This window comes from Silene latifolia, chromosome 1 (assembly GCF_048544455.1).
Source record: "Silene latifolia isolate original U9 population chromosome 1, ASM4854445v1, whole genome shotgun sequence".
Lineage (NCBI taxonomy): Eukaryota > Viridiplantae > Streptophyta > Magnoliopsida > Caryophyllales > Caryophyllaceae > Silene > Silene latifolia.
Genome location: NC_133526.1, coordinates 87,628,211 through 87,647,749, shown reverse-complemented (window position 1 = coordinate 87,647,749; position 19,539 = coordinate 87,628,211). Strand labels below are relative to the sequence as shown.

At 43.5% G+C, this 19,539-nt stretch overlaps 1 non-coding gene across 1 annotated transcript; it reads left to right on the top strand.

Annotated features, from left to right (window-relative positions):
• Positions 1-733: 733 nt before the first annotated feature.
• On the top strand, positions 734-839 carry LOC141620954 (small nucleolar RNA R71). Its single transcript, XR_012532073.1, has one exon. It is a non-coding gene; the product is annotated as a small nucleolar RNA R71 (small nucleolar RNA).
• The last annotated feature ends 18,700 nt before the right edge of the window (positions 840-19,539 follow it).

Sequence of the window (19,539 nt, the reverse complement as noted above, 5' to 3'; positions counted from 1 at the left end):
CTTGTGAACTAGTTCGCGGCTAACTGGGCAACTGGAGTTTCAAGTGCCTTGGTAGATGCATCTTTTTGTTGGTGACTTAGTTGCCACTGCTTTGTCAAAGACTGCAACATCGTCTTCAACTCACCTATCTCACTTACCCCACCAGAAGATGATGCACCTTGATTAGGTGTAGGAAAGGAAGGTGGCTTCTGAAAACCTTGTTGAGCCTTATGAGGAGGGACATATGGCTACTGCTGCTGCGGAGGAGGGGTAGGATTGAGCACATTTTGACTTGTCCACCTCAAATTGGGATGGACTGCCCCTTGGTTATTATAATAGGAACCCCCTCCTTGCCTGTATTGTTGAAAAAGCAAGGACCTGTTCCTTCTCTGTAAGACACCCAACAACAGTGTGACCGTCGTTGCTCCCACACCTCTCACATGTGACAGTCTCCCCTCTAGTAAGCAAATGGACCGTCTGAGGCTTCCCAGCAGAATGCAGCTCCAACTTATCAAACCTAGCATTCATGGCTTCCAGCTGAGCTACAACTTGCTTATCAACTGCATGAACTGTTCTAATACCATCCCTCGGGTTTCCATACTCAGCACAGTGGGTGGCCATCTCTTCAATAAGGGCCCATCCCTTATCATCGTCAGTGTTCTTTTGGAATCTTCCGTTGGATGATGCATCAAGTATGGCTCTATGATCATCGTATAGACCATTGTAGAACTGATTGGACAGGAACCACAGATCAAAACCATGGTGAGGAAGAGACCACACCAACCTCTTGAAACGGCACCACGCTTCATATAATGTTTCATCAGGTGCCTGTTTGAAACTGGTAATTTTTACCCTCAGCTGATTAGTGCGCTGCGGAGGGAAATATCTCTTATAAAAAGCAAGAGCAAGGGTCTCCCAGTATGTGACCCCCGCGGCCGTGCGGTTGTGGACAATGGGCCCACGGGGGCGCTTGGAAAAGAACAAGCGTTTGCATTTGTGGAGTCGCCACCAATTTATTGTGGAAAACTGGAAACCGTTCGAATATCTCGTGACATGTCAAGACACAAAGTAGTGACATGAACACCAAGAACTCGTTACCCTTAGCATTCTATGTCTAGAATGACTCTCGTGGATGCCAATGAACACGGATGTTCACAGAGATATGGAGTAAGGGGTGAGGGTACGTATTAGGAAGCTCTTTTGATCGAACACCTAATCCCGCCCGCCTCGATAGCGGCCTCTACTAATGATTAGGGAAAATTGTCCATACTCGATATATTGTCTATTATATGCATGCAATGCAACATCCAACGTTTTAATCCTAGCATGTGAGAACTAGACTAAGTCGGTGAACAAGTACTTTAACATTCATTAGAGTCAAAGTCGGGATTTAAGATTGATTACATGTGAAGGATTTAAGATTGATTACATGTGAAGGCATACAAGTGATAATAAAGAGATACAATAAAAATACAATAAAGGAAAATTACAATAAAGAAAATTACAATAATTACATCGAGTTTAATTGATTTATGTCGAAAATACTTTTAAAATGGATAATTTGGAAAAGAACAAAAGAATGAATTAACGAACAGGAATTAAGGCGATAATACGAATAATAGTTAATTAATTACGTAATTAAATAAACTAGGTCGAGGTAAAACGGGAGTTCAGAGACAGAAGTCAGCCAGGAATAGGCGCAGCCCTCTGGAAGAGGCGCAGCAGTCGCTGCGTCTGTTCCTTGGCTCAGTTCTGGCTGTGAAGCCGGAATTGCGAATTGTTAATGCTCGTTGGTGATTTTAATGATTGATTAGTATTATTTACTCGGATGAAAGTGATTAGAAGGTTATTTACATATGATTGATGGTCATGAAAGCGATAAACATGGATGAAACGGAATTAGGATGAATTACACATGATTTATAAGGATTAATTACAAATTAACAAACTATACTAATTAATTAGGTTAAATATGATGAATTAATGACGGATTAATGATGAATATGATAATAAACAGGTGAGAATATATCAACGATCGAATTTCAGAAACTCAATATGAATGAATCGAATTTCTACAACTCGGATTTGACTTTAATGACGAAAACCCGCAAATAATAATTACATGGGATTTAAGTCGGGAATTTATGATGAATTAATGTTAATGACAATGAACAATATACATGTCAAGTTATTATGTTCGGATTGTTACATTAAAACAAGGAACAAAAGAAAGCAAAAGAAACGAACGAACTAGCAAAATACGAAGGAAGAAGAAAGGAAGCTGGAACTGCGGCAGCCTCACGAAGAGGCGCAGCAGGTACTGCGTCCCTTCGAAGAGGCGCAGCAGTTGCTACGTCCTTTCTCAACGGTTGTCCTCTGATAATCCGTAAAAAAGGATTTAAAGCATGGTTTTATAAATCGGTTTTAATTGTATTTTCGACATAAACCTTACAATATGATTACAAAAGATAAATAACAATAAGTAAAAGAGAGATTTACACCCTCAGACTTACATGTTTGACGAAACGAGATGAACTAAGTTAACGTTTAATGATGCTCGACTCGAATGTAACGAAAGTGCCCTCGTAAGAGGAAAACGAATAAGATTGATTAAAGTTGATTATGGTGTAGTTGGTCAAATTGGTCAGTCATGCAAAACGAGGCTGGTACTCAGAAGGATCCGAGCTTACGTGGTCGAATGTTCAAGCACGTAGACGCCAAAAAGTAAGAACGTGGTCTAGAATGCAAAGGGAGAAGAGAAGGGCAGGCACTCGCGTGAGAAATATGAGGAGCGAAGGCTCCTATTTATACTAATCACGTGGAGGAAGTAGGGTTTTCGGAGAGACTTTGGAAGTGAATCTCGGAAAGATATGAAAAGATACAAAAAAATACGCATAAAAGGACTTGGGAAGAGGCGCAGCAGGCACTGCGTCTCTTGGAAGAGGCGCAGCACCTGCTGCGTCTATTCCCAAGTGGTTTCCTCCTGCGGAAGAAAGATTTCCGTGTTTGGTTTATGGAATAACGGAATAATTTGGTTTTCCTTAATATTTTGTGTGCATATTACGGGAAATTGTTTACCAAAGATTAAAAGATTGTAAAATATGGAATAGAAATATCCGGAACATTCCAGAACATTCTGACTCGGCATTTTAATGGTTGTCAGAAAATGAAGACGGTTTTAGGCCCGGACTCCAAATGTACTCTAATTATTGTCAAAATGACCGTATCGGCGTGTATATGACAATTAAGAGGTAGACATAAATGTTTGAGCGATCACTTGATGATAAACTTACGAACTGTCACAAATCGTTCCGCATACCAAACATGCGGCCCAATCATCACCGGGTGGTTTGCAGGAGGTGCAGAAATGAGGTATCTACAGAGCCCCCACTTTGGCTGAGGCTTGGACAAGGCGAAAGTCAAAGTATAGCCATCAGGTTAATCAAAGATTACAACCTGACGACTATGACGACGCGAGGCGGCTCAAGGGGTCTGAACCAAGGACCTGTCGTCGGGAACATTTTAGAGTCTGTCGACTATCGGGGAGGGTCGTTTAAAGTCCATTAGACTACGTAAGGAAGCTCGCCAGCCATAAGAAAAGACCATACCTAAGATACCCCTGGGTGAAACGGGACTGAAGACGCTTTGGCAAAACTCTTTGGTCTGAAGATTACTTGGTGTCTGAAGGCATTAGGGGTCACAAGGATTCTGAAGAAACTTCTTAACACTTTCGAAGGCTAATTCTGAAGGTTGTCTCTCACTAAAGGAAAGGCTGAAGGAAGGGTTATCCCAAAGGTTATCTGAAAGGTTGTTTGAAGGATTAAGGTAAGTTTCTGAAAGATCTGAAGGGTTTATCCTGAAAAGGGTTACCTAAGAGATATGAAGGTTCGCCTGGGGAATTAAACGATGATTTTGGGGAAGACAGCAGGACACAGTCTGGAACTGCTGGGAGAAATCTGCTTGTGTTCAGCTTCAAACAAACTACGAAAGAATTTGGGGTCGATGTTGATCTCCATGTCTCGAGAGGAAGTGACTGTCGGTCGTGAATTCTCGCTGGGGAACTTAATCAGGAACTAATCTCCTTGTCTCGAGAGGGAAAGTCTATCTGTGTACTCTCGCTGGGGAACAGAATAAAGGTGTGTCGAAACACCTGTCAAAGAAGGAATGCTCGTTGTGACAAGATAGGTCTTGTGTAAGAAAATAAGGCGATAATTTGCTATTGGCTTGGAGGATGTGGATCCGGGCGAAGAACATACGTCAAACGGACCAAATATGTGATGTAGCATCAAGGAAGAGGCGCACCAAGGATGTGCCCACGAAAATAACGAACTCATAACGAATTTTTGAAAATTCGTATGAAGGGAAGCTGAGGAAGAGGCGCAGCAAGAGTTGTGTCCCTTGGAAGAGGCGCAGCAACTACTGCGTCTATTCCTGGGCGTGTCTTTTCTGCGTAAAAACCCGATGAAACAGGGGTTTCATTTCATTTATTCGAAACACAAAATCTCAATTACTCTCTCAAATTCCAACCATTTCCGTCAAAATTTGATCCAAAAGCTTGCATTTGCCATGACCAACCGAGGTATGTGTATCAATCTTGCATTTATCTTCCGTATTTGTTCAAATGGGATCGACAAAATTAGGGTTTTCGACCCTAATTAGTCAAAAATTTGGGGCTTTTCCCCCAAATGACCTTGCCTTGCAAAATTGACATTGTAAATGGCCAATTGGTAATATAAGGATCATAACAATGTATTTGTTTCGAATTTTCGTTGAGTTTTGAGCATTTGAGTGAAATTGAGACAGTTTCACAGCTAAACCGTAAATCGCTTCGAAAATGGCCTTAGGATTGCCCATTTGTGACGAAACTTGATATTTGGAATCCTTGTGTGATGGGTAAACTTCCTACCATCTCGGAATTTTGGTTTGTGACGGCTTTTTCAGGACACTTTTTAGGGCATAATCGTCGTTATAACGAAATGCTGCTGAAATTCCGACTCGAACCCATGACTAGGCTTCAACTTAGGCTTGACTCGACCCAAATTATCACATGAGCGGACGGGTTTGTGGGAAAACTGCCAAAGATGGCAAGAAAAGAGCGATTTCGGAGCTCCAAAAACTCGAAAATCCCCCAATTAAGGCTTGTCGTCACTTGACGCGGCCTAAATTTGACTTAATTTTGCAGGTGTCGAGGCTTCTACGTCTGGGAGGGCTCCCATGGACATAGACACTGCTGTTAACCCTTCTCAGGTGCTTGAGGAGGCGTTGGAGGAGGCTTTCACCGCTGCGGTGATGGCTGCTGAGGACGAGGTCCAGGAGGAGGAGGCCTCGAGACGGGCCAACGTTGGACGATGTGGTCGCCACCGAGGGGGGAGCACTGCGTGGCCGAGACCGGGACGTGAGGCACTTGCTCGGGTCGCGGAGGGTCATCTGTCCTACAGGACGGTGAAGAGCTAGGTAAATAGGATTCATAACTCTTCATTCATCTTCTTTTCATTTCTGTTTGTCATTCCTTTTCTCCTTCATTTGAGCTAAATATAACTTTTGTTTCAAATCAACATAGTAGGCCGGGAACATCAGGTCGTTCTCGGGTTACACGACAACGATAGAGTGCTACGAGAGGCTGTCGGCTGAGGAGCGGGCCATGATCGAGTGGGGAGCGTTCGCCGCCTTGGTGCAGGCCTGGAGGGACATTGCGAGGAGGAAGCTTCGAGCTAACCTCAGTCTCGTCCGAGCGTTCTTGGACCGGTTTTGGGACACGACCTCCACGTTTCACATGCCTTTTGGTGAGGTGGGGGTCAGGTTGGAGGACTACGACATGATTTATGGTCTGCCGTGTGGGACTGAGTTGGTGGAGTGGCCAGAGACGGCCGTGAGGGTTGACTCGGCGGAGGCCAGGAGGTTGATCAGCTGGAACATGGCGCCGAAGGCAGCTGCGGTACCTGGCTTGGTGCCTAGTTCTTACGTGCGGGACTACTTCGCGGGGAAGACCCCGGCATTGGTGGTGATCGAGGGGAGAGAGATGGCTCCTCCTCCGTGCACTGCAGAGCAGAGAGTCCGCTTGTGGCTCTGGTGGTTTATGTCTTCGATTTACCTCGGAGACAAGAGCGAGAGGCTTTCGACGAAGCTTCTTCCCTTCCTTTCTGACCTGAGCTCCCTAGGCCGTTGGGACTGGGTCACTGCTGGTTTTGCGGTCCTCATCCGCTTCATGAGGGCCATGGTTCATCTGGAGTTGATGGAGAAGGGGACTTCTCCTGCTGCTGTCGGCCTTGGACTTTTGTTGGAGGTATGAACCTTCACTTCTTCTCATGAAAGATCCTCTCTTTTTTCTTATCAAATCATAAAAGATTGTTGCTGATTATCTTGGTTTACAGGCGTGGGTGTACTCCTACTTTCCGGGCCTCGCGCCCAAGAGGACGGAGCCGGTGGAGAAGGCCTATCCCGTTGTGAGGGATTGGGTGATGTGCCGCATGAGGAGTCAGCGTTCATTCCACGACGTCTGTCGGCGGGAGGTGAACGCTCTTTAGCTGGACGGTGTGTGTATTTTGCTTTACATTTATCTGTCTTACTTTCTCTTTCTTTTAGCACTGATCATAAGAATGATCCTTCGTTTGCTTTTCTAGTGGGTGCCTAGGCCTTGGGAGGAGTACGCTGGCGCTCCTCCTTTCGTGGCTGAGGTCCTTTGACCTAGGAGTTCGAGCCGGCTGTTGTTGAGGACGTCGATGGGTCCTGTGTGGTACTTGGGCGAGCGCTTGGCTCGGCAGTGCTCTCGGGATGTCTTGACGGTTCCCATCGATCCTCCTTGGACGATGTTTAGGGAGCCTTCTGAGGCTGAGAGGGAGACTGACTTGGCTGGCGTTGGTGGTGACGCCCTCCTCCTTCCGTGTGATGACTACTCGGCGTTCCTCTACGGGAGGTTGGCGTACTGGCCGGTTGTGGTAAGTACTTTGCCCTCTTTTTGATTGTTTGAGCATACGATGAAGGATAATCGATTAACGGAAATCATCTGATCTTGCAGGAGGTCGAGGCGGCGGGCATCGAGCCCCCAGAGTACCCCGAGACCCTTGAGTACACTGGCACGATGGGGATGACGACGATCTCCGAGCTACGTGACTTTGACGTGGCGGTGAGAGATGCTGGCTTGGACGATTGGCAGCATCTGATTCGGAGGGTGAGTCTTCTAGCCTGTATAGTTTTCGTGTAATAACACGTTTGCTCACATTTGCTCAATTGCTAAACATTTTTTGAAATGCAGGTCGCGCCATCCCGGTTCGTGGCTTTGTGGAGGGTAGCCAACCGGGCGGGGGCTCATTGTCGAGGCACTCGCTGGTGGCCGAGGACGTCAGGTATGAACCTTCCGTTTACTTTATTTTTGAGTTTTCTAATTTTCCTTTATGCTTGAAATGATTGACATGAGTTAGCTTTGTTTTTTGCAGAGGGAGCGCGAGCTGGAGCGAGAGCTTGCCCAGTCCCGAGAGGAGACGACTCGCTTGCTGAGGGAGCTCGAGGTTCGCGATGCCGAGGTTGCTGCTCTCGAGGCGAGAGTTGCTCAGCAAGACGGCGACGAGCAGTAGCTTCCGCGTTGCTTCTTGTTTTTGGCTGTGTTTTTGTACATTTATACATTTTTGGACATTTGGATTTTGTCTTGGGGCTCGAGCCCCCAGTTTGGTGTACATGTCCCTTTTTTGGTTGTATATATGATGGCCTAAGTGCCTTTGCTGCTGGGTTGCTTTGTTTGTATCTGCAGGTTAGCTTTGAACAAGTTTGGTAGATGACTGTTTACGCCGTCATGCTGCCGAAATTTACACAGAAATCACACAGAACATATATTTGTACATATGGCCTAAATTAGCGCAAAACAATGACTCGAAAATGCAAAAAAAGTATGACCAGAAATGAAAATGCAAAAATTTGGTCGGAAATGGCAAAAATGCAAAAATTTGGTCGGAAATGACCGGACGGTAGGGAGGGTTACCCCCTAAAAAAAGAAAAAAATAAAAACATATAAGTTTGAAATGGAAAAAAGCAAAAGAGAGATGTAAAGTTCGAAAAAATGATATAATTAAATATCAAAATGTAAAAAAGAATAAATGAAATTAAGTTGATGAAATGATTCCCGAAAAAAGAAAATTAAAAAGAAATGTATAAGTGTACGAAAATGTCGATATCGTCTCGAGATGCGTGCCCGGGAAATTAGGAAATACGAAATATGGTAACCTGACGCATTTACCAAAATAATAACCCGTATGAATAGGAAAATATTCGTTGAGGAATTTAGGAAAGATCCAACGCGGAAAATCGCGGAAAAAGAGCTGAGGAAGAGGCGCAGCAAGAGCTGCGTCCCTTCGAAGAGGCGCAGCACCTGCTGCGCCTGTTCCCCAGTGCGTCCGTTCTGACGGATTTTAGGAAACAACTTTTAGTATAAATAGAGACGTCGAAGGAGGTTTTATTCACATAATTCTTCCGTCTTTCTTCGTCTTATTACACAAAACTCCCAAAATAGGCCTACATCATGAATACTCTTGAAATTCGTCTAAAAGAATGGACAAATGAGTTCTCTAGTGTGGAGAAGTATGACATGGGTGCTTAGAATTTTGGAGCACTTTTGAGCTTGAAATTGATCAAGGTAGTCAAACCGTTTCTCGATGCTTGTCTTGACTATTGGGACCCTAATCATCACGTATTTGCCTTTCCTGGAGGAGACATTTGCCCATTTCCTGAGGAGATTGCTGCGATTGGTGGTTGGGATCCGGAATATTTGCCTGCTATTCCCTCCACTTCTCAAGGGTATAAGAATAAGTTTAGAGACTTGCTTGGATTGGCCAGAGTTTATGTTGACCGTCTTGTAACCTCTAAAGAAGTGCGAATGTTGGATTTCATCGATCGCTTCATCAATAAGGCTGATCCTACTGTTTCTTATGTTGCAAGGCGAAGGGCATTCGGGTTTTGCCCACAGCATGTATATGTCCTTCAAGGGCATGTTGATGAGGACATGAGGGGAGACCCTCGTCTTTTGAGCCTGATTGAGCAAATGGAGCTGCGCAGGAGCCCAGCTTGCCTGTGTTTAAGAGAGATCCTATTGGGCTTGGATAACAGGAAAGCCAACCGCGACCTACCGTATTTGGGAAGTCCCATTATTTTGCAGGTAAAAGAGTACTTTTCTTTTTTTTTTCGTTTCTCTTTTTTTTTCGTTTTTTTTTTCGTTTTTTTTCTTTTCTAATACCCGCTTTTGGTAGGTCTGGCTCATGGAGCGACTTCGATTGATCGAGCCCCCAGTTAATGTTCCTTCTTACCATGCTCGTTAGATTGCAATAAGGACTAGGCTTTACATGGTGGACTTCACTCGAGTGTGCAACTACTGGGAAAACAAGTTGAAAAGTGAAGATGGCCCCTTAATTAGATGGTTCGTACCATGGTGGCACCTCAAATCTGTTACTGGAGTATCTTCCCTGGATCCTATCCGAGCTGTTCGCATTCCCGTCTTGGAGTTTATGATATGCATCTTCCCGGAGAGGTTGATGAGGTAGGTTGGATTGAAGCAGATGATCCCGAAGCTTGACACTGTCCCGCAGACTGCCGTGGCGCTTACTACAGAGAGTCGAAGAGAGTGGGCCATCAAATGGGCTCAGAGGAACATTTAGTTCTTGAATTCTTCTATCAGTGCTCTATGGGTTTCAGATTCCTATATGTTGTGGAGGAAAGCTGCTACTCCGGAGGAGCGCGAGAGACTGAGGAAGCGTGAACCAGTTGACTACAAGGTTCACGAGGTGGAAAAGGAGAAAGAGAAGCACCTGACCGAGGGAGAGGAAGAAGCCGGGTTTCGAGTTGTTCATCTTTCGAAGAAACCGAAGACTTCTCCTGCCGTCGAGATGGTAGTTGGCAAGAATGGCAAAGCGAGACCACGAGAGAGACCATTGGTGATTAGGTCGGAAGTGGCGCAGGAGCGTCCGGCTCGAGGTGGCGACAAGAAGTATGATAAAAATGACAAAGGCAAAGGGAAAATGGAAGAGTAGCCTATGTCTCTTATTATTATTATTATTATTATTATTTATTATTATTATTATTATTGTAATAAGAAGGTGGGGTTTTTAAAATCCTAGCCTATTTATTTTTATTATGATTTTATTATGTAACGTATTATTATTATGAAATGAAATAAAAGAGGTTAATTGGTTATGAAACCGTTGTGGTTTTCTTTTCATTATTCTTGTCGAATTTCAAATGCATTTGCAAATGTTCTTCTATTTACATTTAAAGCGATTAAGTGAGTTGTATCCCGTGAAGGATTGCCTACGTATTAATTAAAAAATGAAATCAAACCCTTGCGCGTAGTTCGAGTAAATGTAAAAGAATAATTGTTCTAAGCAAGAGCTTGTAATGAACTTTAGAAAATAAGCATGTGCTTTACTTACTCTGAAAATGCAATTTAGTTTATTTGATGATATGAGAATGACGAATTGTCAAAATGCAAGAGCAAGATGACAATAGCTTGATTCAGCTTGGCCAGGGGGCGTTTATTTCGTGCCACAAGAGCGACACGTGAGGTTACGCGAGGCGCGTTTTTTGCTCCTATTCTAGGCATAATAACGTTTTAATTGGTCAAGGTTTGTTGGGTTAGTAAATTCGTTCCCGTCTAGGTCTGTGATCCTAACCGCACCCCCTGGAAGTATGGACTTGACTAGGAATGGGCCGGCCCAATTGGGTTTGAATTTTCCTCGTGGATCGACAGGTAAAAGAGCCCTAATGGATTTGAGGACCAAATCTCCTTCTTTAATGTTTCTTGGCTTAACCCTTTTGTTGAAGGCTCGTTTAATACGCGCCTGATATGTCTGCACATTATGTAATGCACGTAACCTTCGTTCATCCAGGAGGATGAGTTCTTCATATCTGTCCCTCTTCCATTCGGCTTCGGGTATTTGACTTTCGAGTAAAATACGCAAGGATGGTATTTTTAGCTCGATTGGTTGTACGGCTTCCTGCCGTAGGTCAAATAGAAAGGAGTAGCCCCAGTGGACGTCCTAACGGATATAAAATATCCCCATAAAGCAAAGGGTATCTTGCTCGGCCAATCTCTATAGTTGTCAATCATTTTCTTGAGAATTGTGACAACGTTTTTGTTTGCTGCCTCTACCGCGCCATTGGTTTGTGGTCTATATGGCGAGGAGTGGTGATGCTTGATTTTTAACTTGGTTAGCAATTGTTCGGTCTCAGCTTGGAAATGTGATCCATTGTCACTGATGATCTCATGTGGGCAACCATATCGACAGATGATATTGGTTTGTTTGAACTTGGCCACATTCTTGGCTGTAAGACTAGTGTAGGAAGCCACTTCTACCCACTTGGTGAAATAATCGATTGCTACTAGGATGAAACAGTGACCTCCTGTTCCAGTTGGAGTGATTTTTTCGATGATGTCTATTCCCCAAGCATAAAATGGCCAGTGAGATGTCATGGTGTAAAGCAATGAGGGAGGAACATGTTGCACATTCCCGAAGATTTGGCAATTATGGCAATGTCTCACATATTTGATGCAATCAGATTCCATCGTGGTCCAATAGTATCCTAAACGTGTGATTTTCTTTGCCATCATGGGTCCACTCATGTGAGGTCCACATTCTCCATCATGGACTTCTTCCATCACTTTTCGTGCCTGTGAATGATCAAGACAACGTAGGATTACACCAAGAGGTGTTCTTTTGTATAGCTCTCCTTGCATGAGGATCTATAGGGAAGCTAGTAAGCGGATAGCGCATTGTCCCCTTTTGTCCATTTCTGGTGGATAGGTGCCGTTGAGTTTAAAGTTTAGGATTGCTTGGAACCAGGGTTCCTCCGCAATTTCCTCTTCATCGGTGATTTGGTGCACATAAGCTGGCTCTGATCGTCGTTCGATGCATAAAGGCATTTCTACCATACTATCCGGCATGTTAATCAAAGATGCGAGTTTTGCAAGAGCATCCGCAAATTGATTTTCTTCTCGAGTTAGATGTAAGTAGGTTACTTGATCGAAGAATTGGGCTACTTGGTCTATTCTGGCTTGATAAGGTGCCAAGCTTTCGCTTCGGATTTTCCAAGATCCCGTAACTTTGATGATCAAAGAGGAATCCCCATGTACTCGAAGATTCTTGATGCCTAAACTTACTGCTGCTTGCAATCCAATGAGACATGCTTCATATTCTGCAGCGTTATTTGTCACCTCGAAGTCGAGTTTGACAGAGATTGGTGTATGCTCGCCTTCAGGTGAAATGAGCAACACCCCTATTCCAAATCCTCTCAAGTTCGATGCTCCATCAAAATAGAGGTCCCAGGAGTCTACATCTGTTTGGAGTATATCCTCATCCGGGAATGACCAAGTGTTTATCGTTTGTGCATCATTGATGGGATTTTCTGCGAAGAATTCGGCAACGGCGCGCCCTTTTATGACTTTCAAACGTACATATTTAAGATCGAACTCAGAGAGCATCAAAGTCCATCTTGCTAGACGTCCATTGAGAACGGGTTTCCCGAAGAGGTATTTGACAGGATCCATTTTGGAGAATATTTTGACGGAGTAGCTAAGCATGTAGTGGCGTAGCTTCTTCATTGCCCACACAAGAGCGAGGAATGTCTTCTCGAGCGGTGTGTATTTGCACTCGTACTCCAAGAACTTCTTACTAAGGTAGTAGATGGCTCTTTCTTATTTTCCTACGGTTTGAGCTAGCATGGTGCCCATGGCCGTTTCAGTTACCGTGAGATATAAACCAAGAGGTTGATCCCGTTGAGGTGGCATGAGCACTTGCGGTTTGGCTAGTTTTTCCATGATTCGGTCGAAAGCCTTCTGATAGTCATCATCCCATATGGTGTGATCTGTTTTCTTTAACTTATTGAATATGGGTTCGCAGATCATGGTGAGTTTCGATATGAATCGACTTATGTATTGAACCTTGCCTAGGAATCCCCTAACTTCTTTCTCTGTTTGAGGTTGCGTCATTTCGATTAAAGCTTTGATCATTGAAGTGTCTATTTCTATACCTCGTTGGCTAACCACGTATCCCAGGAGTTTGCCTGATGTTACTTCGAATGCGCATTTCTGAGGATTGAGCCTCATGTTGTACTTCCGTAGCCTCGAGAAGAATTTGCGAAGGTTCGCAATATGTCCCTCTCTTTCCTTGGACTTGACAATCATGTCATCTACGTATACCTCAACTTCTTTATGCATCATATCATGTAAGAGCGTAGTTGCGGTGCGTTGGTATGTAGCTCCGGCGTTGATTAACCCAAACGGCATGACCGTGTAACAGTAGGTTCCCCATTGAGTGACGAAGGCGGTCTTATGCATGTCCTCTAAGGCCATCTTGATCTGGTTTTATCCCGCGTATCCATCTATGAAGGATAGCAACGCGTGATTTGCTGTATTATCCACTAATATGTCGATATGTGGTAGAGGAAAGTCATCCTTAGGGCTTGCTTTGTTTAAATATATAAAGTCAACACAAACACAGATTCTCCCATCCTTTTTGGGTACGGGTACTATGTTAGCCACCCAGTCTGAGTACTCGGAAACTTTGATGAACCCGGCTTTGAATTGTTTATCGACTTCTTCTTTAATTTTAAGAGCCCATTCCGTCCTCATTATTCGAAGCTTCTGTTTCACGGGTTTGAACCCTGGTTTGATTGGGATTCTATGCTCTGCAATCTCCCTGTCGATCCCTGGCATATCTTTGTAGGACCAAGAGAAAACGTCTTTGAACTCGTGTAGGAGGTCTATGAAATTGGCCCTTTCGGTGGGGCTCAGGGTTGTCCCTATCCTAAGTTCTTGGGGTTCAAGTTCAGTTCCTACGTTGATGGGTTCAGTATCTTCTATCACGGGTCCCCCTTCCCCCTCTTGTAGTATTTCTTTGGCTATGTAGGGAGGTATCTCGATTGAGTCAGGGTCTGGGTCATCCTCATCATCATCGTAAACAGAATTGCATTCGAGATAACACGAAGAGTAAGCAGAACCTGATTTATTTATATTAAGATTTGAGAAAAGTTGAAACAAAGAAGCCATCTGATTTGTGGTCAGCGGCGGTAAAGGGACAACGGTTGGGACATTTCCCGAACTACTGTTGCTATTCGATACTACGCTAGGAGAAATGAGGGGAGTGGGAACGACGATAGGAGGAGACTCTCTAGGAAGTTCTCTAGACTCTGACTCTGACTCCGACTCTGACTCTGACTCGAATTCATCGTCTTCTGGTTCTCCTTTGAACATCTCTCCTTCTCTAGTAGTGAGCTTGAAGAGTCTTCCTTGGTTGTTTGTCCACTTGATCGATTTTCTCCATCCTTTCTGCTGATTGGTGTTGATTTCTGTGATTAATGCGGTAGGGTTGAAGTGATCATCTTGAAGTATCATAGTAATGATCTCGTCCTGCGCGGCTCTAACAAATCGATCTTCTCCAAATAGTAGACTCACAGCTTTTTCGTCTAGGCAAGGTGCTTGACGAGTCTTGACGGTAGGAACCGTTTCTGGAGGAATGAAGTAGCAATAGTGAAAGATCTCGATTCCGGCTAGCTTCCTTTCGAGATAATGCCAAGGTTCGGGAAATCCATGAAAGAATTCTTGACTTCCTTACCTAACGAAGTATCCATTTAGAGTAGGGAGATAGGGTCGCATTTTAATTCCCACATTCTTACGGTTTTGAATTTGAGCGAGCATCTCGAGAACTTCCTCTTCGGTGAGTTTGTATCCTAATCCAAGGGGTATTCTTTGTGAATTACCCTCCTTGTAGGGGGAAATGGTGCTTCTTTGAATAGGATTCAAAAGACATTCCCGGGAAGTATCCCTGGGTTTTGAGTATGTGGTTGACCACTAGATTAGAGTAGGGATTGAAGTATAATGGTGCCAATTCGTTTTCTAAGACGTTTATGATGTGAAAGCCCTCAAGTTCATGTACTGGATCTGTAAGGACTTGATTGCTTGACTTCTTTTCGATGGTTGCCTTGATGGGCGACGAAGTGATCGTCACCACCTTACCATCTAGTGGGATTTTGATTTTCTGGTGGAGTCTGGATGTTATCGCTTTGGAAGCGTGAATCCAGGGTCTTCCCAGAAGTATGTTGAAGGATGCCTCGATGTCCACTATTTTGAAAATTGACCTTTCGTTCAATTGGCCCTGTGGTTATGGTTAGGTCAACAAGTCCCACCACCTTTCGTCGTGTACCATCATATGCGGGAACACCTTGATTGGTAGGAGTCCAATCTGATTCTTTCATGCCCAATTTATATGCCGTTTTCAAGGGTATGACGTTGACCGCGGAGCCATCATCTACTAAGGTCATTGGCACATTATTCTTTAAGCAAATGATGGTGATATAAAGAGCCAAGTTATGACTAGCACCGAAGGGTGGCAAATCCTCATCCGAGAAAGTAATAGGATTACTTAGCTTTGGTGATTCTTGGAAGACCAAGTTGACCACATCGTCGGGTGTGGATTTATGTGCCACATTTAGTTTGGCCAAAGCTTGCACCAAAGCTTGGCGATGTGGGAATGAGCTTGACACTAGTTGCCAGACTGAAAGATCAGCCTTTGTCTTTTGTAGTTGCTTTAGTAGATGGTCGGTAGAGCCTTCTTCATTGTCATTTGGTGCGACTACATTGGTTGAACCGTTTGCTATGGGACCATTTTGAGAAGTATTTTGGTATGGGCGTCCTGAACGAGTGAGGTGATCTATATCTTGATCTTCACAATTCTGGACTATTTCCTCACTGATTTTGACTAAGTACTATTCAGTGAGATACAGATCTTCGTCATCGTCAGCCCATATTCCATTGTTAGTAACAAGTTCCCTCATTCTTATGATTTCAGCTTCTAATTGGATAATCTGGTCGACTAGTTCATCAACCACCGCTACTACTTCTTGCATTGTAGTGTTTTGAGAGAAAACTAGTGGTGCACATTTTCTAGGTGTGGCGTTGGGGCCACGTAAGGTTGCCACTGCACTCTCTAGTTCCAAGACTTGTCTATCCACACTTTTTGCCCATGCGATGAAATCAGTGATGGTTGGGGAAGTGGTGGAGTAGTTCCGTTCATTTTCTATTGCATGAACTTCATCTTCGACTGGGGAGATGAGATGTGAACAATCTATGGTAGATTGTTCATTTGTAATCACTAGAACTCCAAGAGGATTCTTAGTGTTGTTAGGCTTACCTCCAGGTGGTATTGGTAGGCGACCGTCTTCAATCATGTCTTGAAGTACATTTTTCAATTTGTAGCATTTCTCTGTATCATGTCCCTTACCTATATGGTATTCGCAGTATGAATTCTCATCCCAGAACTTGGATTTCTTTTCTGGTTCAGGCGTAGGGCCTATGGGTTGAAGTTTCCTGAGTTTTATCAATCTTTTCAGAGAGTTGGAATATGTGTCCCCTAGATTTGTGAATTTCCTTGGAGGGGTACTCTTCTTAGATGGCTCAAGGAGGTTAACTTCATCAGTCTTGCTAGTAGAGCCGTAAGAACGACTTGTTGAGCCTTGATATCCACCACCTATCGTTTTGGACAAGAGCCCTTTACGAATGTCATCTTCGATCCTTGTCCCTAGTACGGTCAAATCTTTGAAAGTCTTGATGTTTTGATACCTCAAATGATTTGCGTAGATGGGCTTTAGGTTGTCCACGAATTTCTCCACAAGGGTAGCCTCATCCGGACGTTCAACAAGTTGAGTACTAGTCCTCCTCCACCGACTTAGGAAATCGGTGAAACCTTCTTTGTCATTTTGGGTAAGAACCTCTAAAGTGCGCATGTTGACTTGGATTTCAGATCTATCCGCATATTGTTTAGCAAACTCGATTGCGGCATCGTCCCAAGTAGCGATTTTCTTGTGATCTAGCGAATAGAACCATTGCTTTGGGATGGTGTCAAGAGATGAAGGAAAGATCCTTAAGAACATCTCGCGTTTAATGCCCTTGATAGACATGTAATCCTTGAAGGCACGGATATGGTTCAAAGGGTTTTCATGCCCCTTGAATTTAGGGATATCTGTCATGTTGAAGTTGGTTGGCAACTTGGAACTCATGGCCTCATACTTGCGATTATTCTCCCTATAAATGTCATCCCCTTTAAGCTACATCAATTGCTCCTCTAAGTATTGAAGTCGTTTCTCAGCTGCAATCATACCCATGGGAGGGTTTTCGTCCCCGAAGTCATTCACGAAGTCATCAACGATTTCACTTTGTCGAGGAGGCATCCTCGTTTCTACGGCATATATTTAACCCTCAATGGTGTGAAGGCGATCATACACTTGGTCTTGAGTAACTTGGAGACGAGCTAGCGCGGTTATGATTTGATCATTACTATCCTGGAGTTGATTGAAGTTCACGTCGCTTGTTCCAGGCATCTTTGGAAACTGGATAAGAGATCGACGATGAATCAAAACACGATCGACCACTCTAGCACACTTACTTGAAAAGAATTGTTTTGACTCGTGAAATGGGAGTGTCCCACTTGTGTTAGTGAGCTTTGAGGAGATGACAAAATTTGAAGAATGTTGGTCCTAGTCAACTTTAGTGTAATTGTAGGAGTGGACTCGAAGTGAGGTTGTGAAATGGGTTTTGAGGCCCGAATTTTGACTCGATAATTGGACAGAGTTTCGGCTTGTTTTGCGCAAAAATTAGGCCCAAGTTCGAAATTTTACATGTTAAAGAAGGATTTTGAATTTTACAAAAATCGTCATGGTTTCGTTTAGAAAAGGGTGATCACGTATGGTTCAAACAATATACAAGCATTATAACGGGATGCTGAGTGCATTTTAAATGGGTTCTGGTTTAAAGGGTGGGTTGCCATACTGAACAATCAAACCCGAAGTCTGTGGAGAGGCTCGTACCAAACAAGAGTAAGGCCGATTCCTAGTCCATTTCCTCAAGTAGTGAAAGTCCTTGATACAAAGAAGAGTAAGCACCATGGTATGGATGACGTCAATCGCTATCCATCCTTAGGCCCAAATAGGAATTAGGACCGTTTAGACGGGACGATTGGTCGAATGGGTTGGGTTGGGCCTAGGAAGGCCGAATAAATGATCTAGGAAGACCGAGTTATGAAAACCGACAATTGTCTTGTACAAACTATTCCCTAACCTTGTTCAAGTTTCACCCTTTTGGCTACACGTAAGTGTATTATCCCCAGCGGAGTCGCCAAACTATGGACAATGGGGCCACGGGGGCACTTGGGAAAGAACAAGCGTTTGCATTTGTGGAGTCGCCACCAATTTATTGTTTAAAACTGGAAACTGTTCGAATACCTCGTGCCACGTCAAGACACAAAGTAGTGACATGAACACGAAGAACTCGTTACCCTTAGCATTCTATGTCTAGAATGACTCTCGTGGATGCTAATGAACACGGATGTTCACAGAGATCTGGAGTAAGGGGTGAGGGTACGTATTATGAATTTCTTTTGATCGAACACCTGATCCCGCCCGCCTCGATAGCGGCCTCTACTAATGATTAGGGAAAATTGTCCATACTCGATATATTGTCGATTATATGCATGCAATGCAACATCCAACGTTTTAATCCTAGCATGTGAGAATTAGACTAAGTCGGTGAACAAGTAATTTAACATGCATTTGAGTCAAAGTCGGGATTTAAGATTGATTACATGTGAAGGCATACAAGTGATGATAAAGAGATACAACAAAAATACAATAAAGGAAAATTACAATAAAGAAAATTACAATAATTACATCGGGTTTAATTGATTTATGTCGAAAATACTTTTAAAACGGATAATTTGGAAAAGAACAAAAGAATGAATTAACGAACAGGAATTAAGGCGATAATACGAATAATAGTTAATTAATTACATAATTAAATAAACTAGGTCGAGGCAAAACGGGAGTTCAGAGAGAGAAGTTAGCCAGGAACAGGCGCAGCAGTCGCTGCGCCCTCTGGAAAAGGCACAGCAGTCGCTGCGTCTGGTCCTTGGCTCAGTTCTGGTTGTGAAGCCGGAATTGCGAATTGTTAATGCTCGTTGGTGATTTAATTGTTGATTAGTATTATTTACTCGGATGAAAGTGATTAGCAGGTTATTTACATATGATTGATGGTCATGAAAGCGATAAACATGGATGAAAAGGAATTAGGATGAATTACACATGATTTATAAGGATTAATTACAAATTAACAAACTAAACTAATTAATTAGGTTAAATATGATGAATTAATGACGGATTAATGATGAATATGATAATAAACAGGTGAGAATATATCAACGATCGAATTCCAGAAACTCAATATGAATGAATCGAATTTCTACAACCCGGATTTGACTTTAATGACGAAAACCCGCAAATATTAATTACTTGGGATTTAAGTCGGGAATTAATGATGAATTAATGTTAATGACGATGAACAATATACATGTCAAATTATTATGTTCGGATTTTTCCATTAAAACAAGGAACAAAAGAAAGCAAAAGAAACGAACGAACTAACAAAAGACGAAGGAAGAAGAAAGGAAGCAGGAACTGCGGCAGCCTCATGAAGAGGCGCAGCAGGTACTGCGTCCCTTCGAAGAGCCGCAGCAGTTGCTACGTCCTTTCTCGACGGTT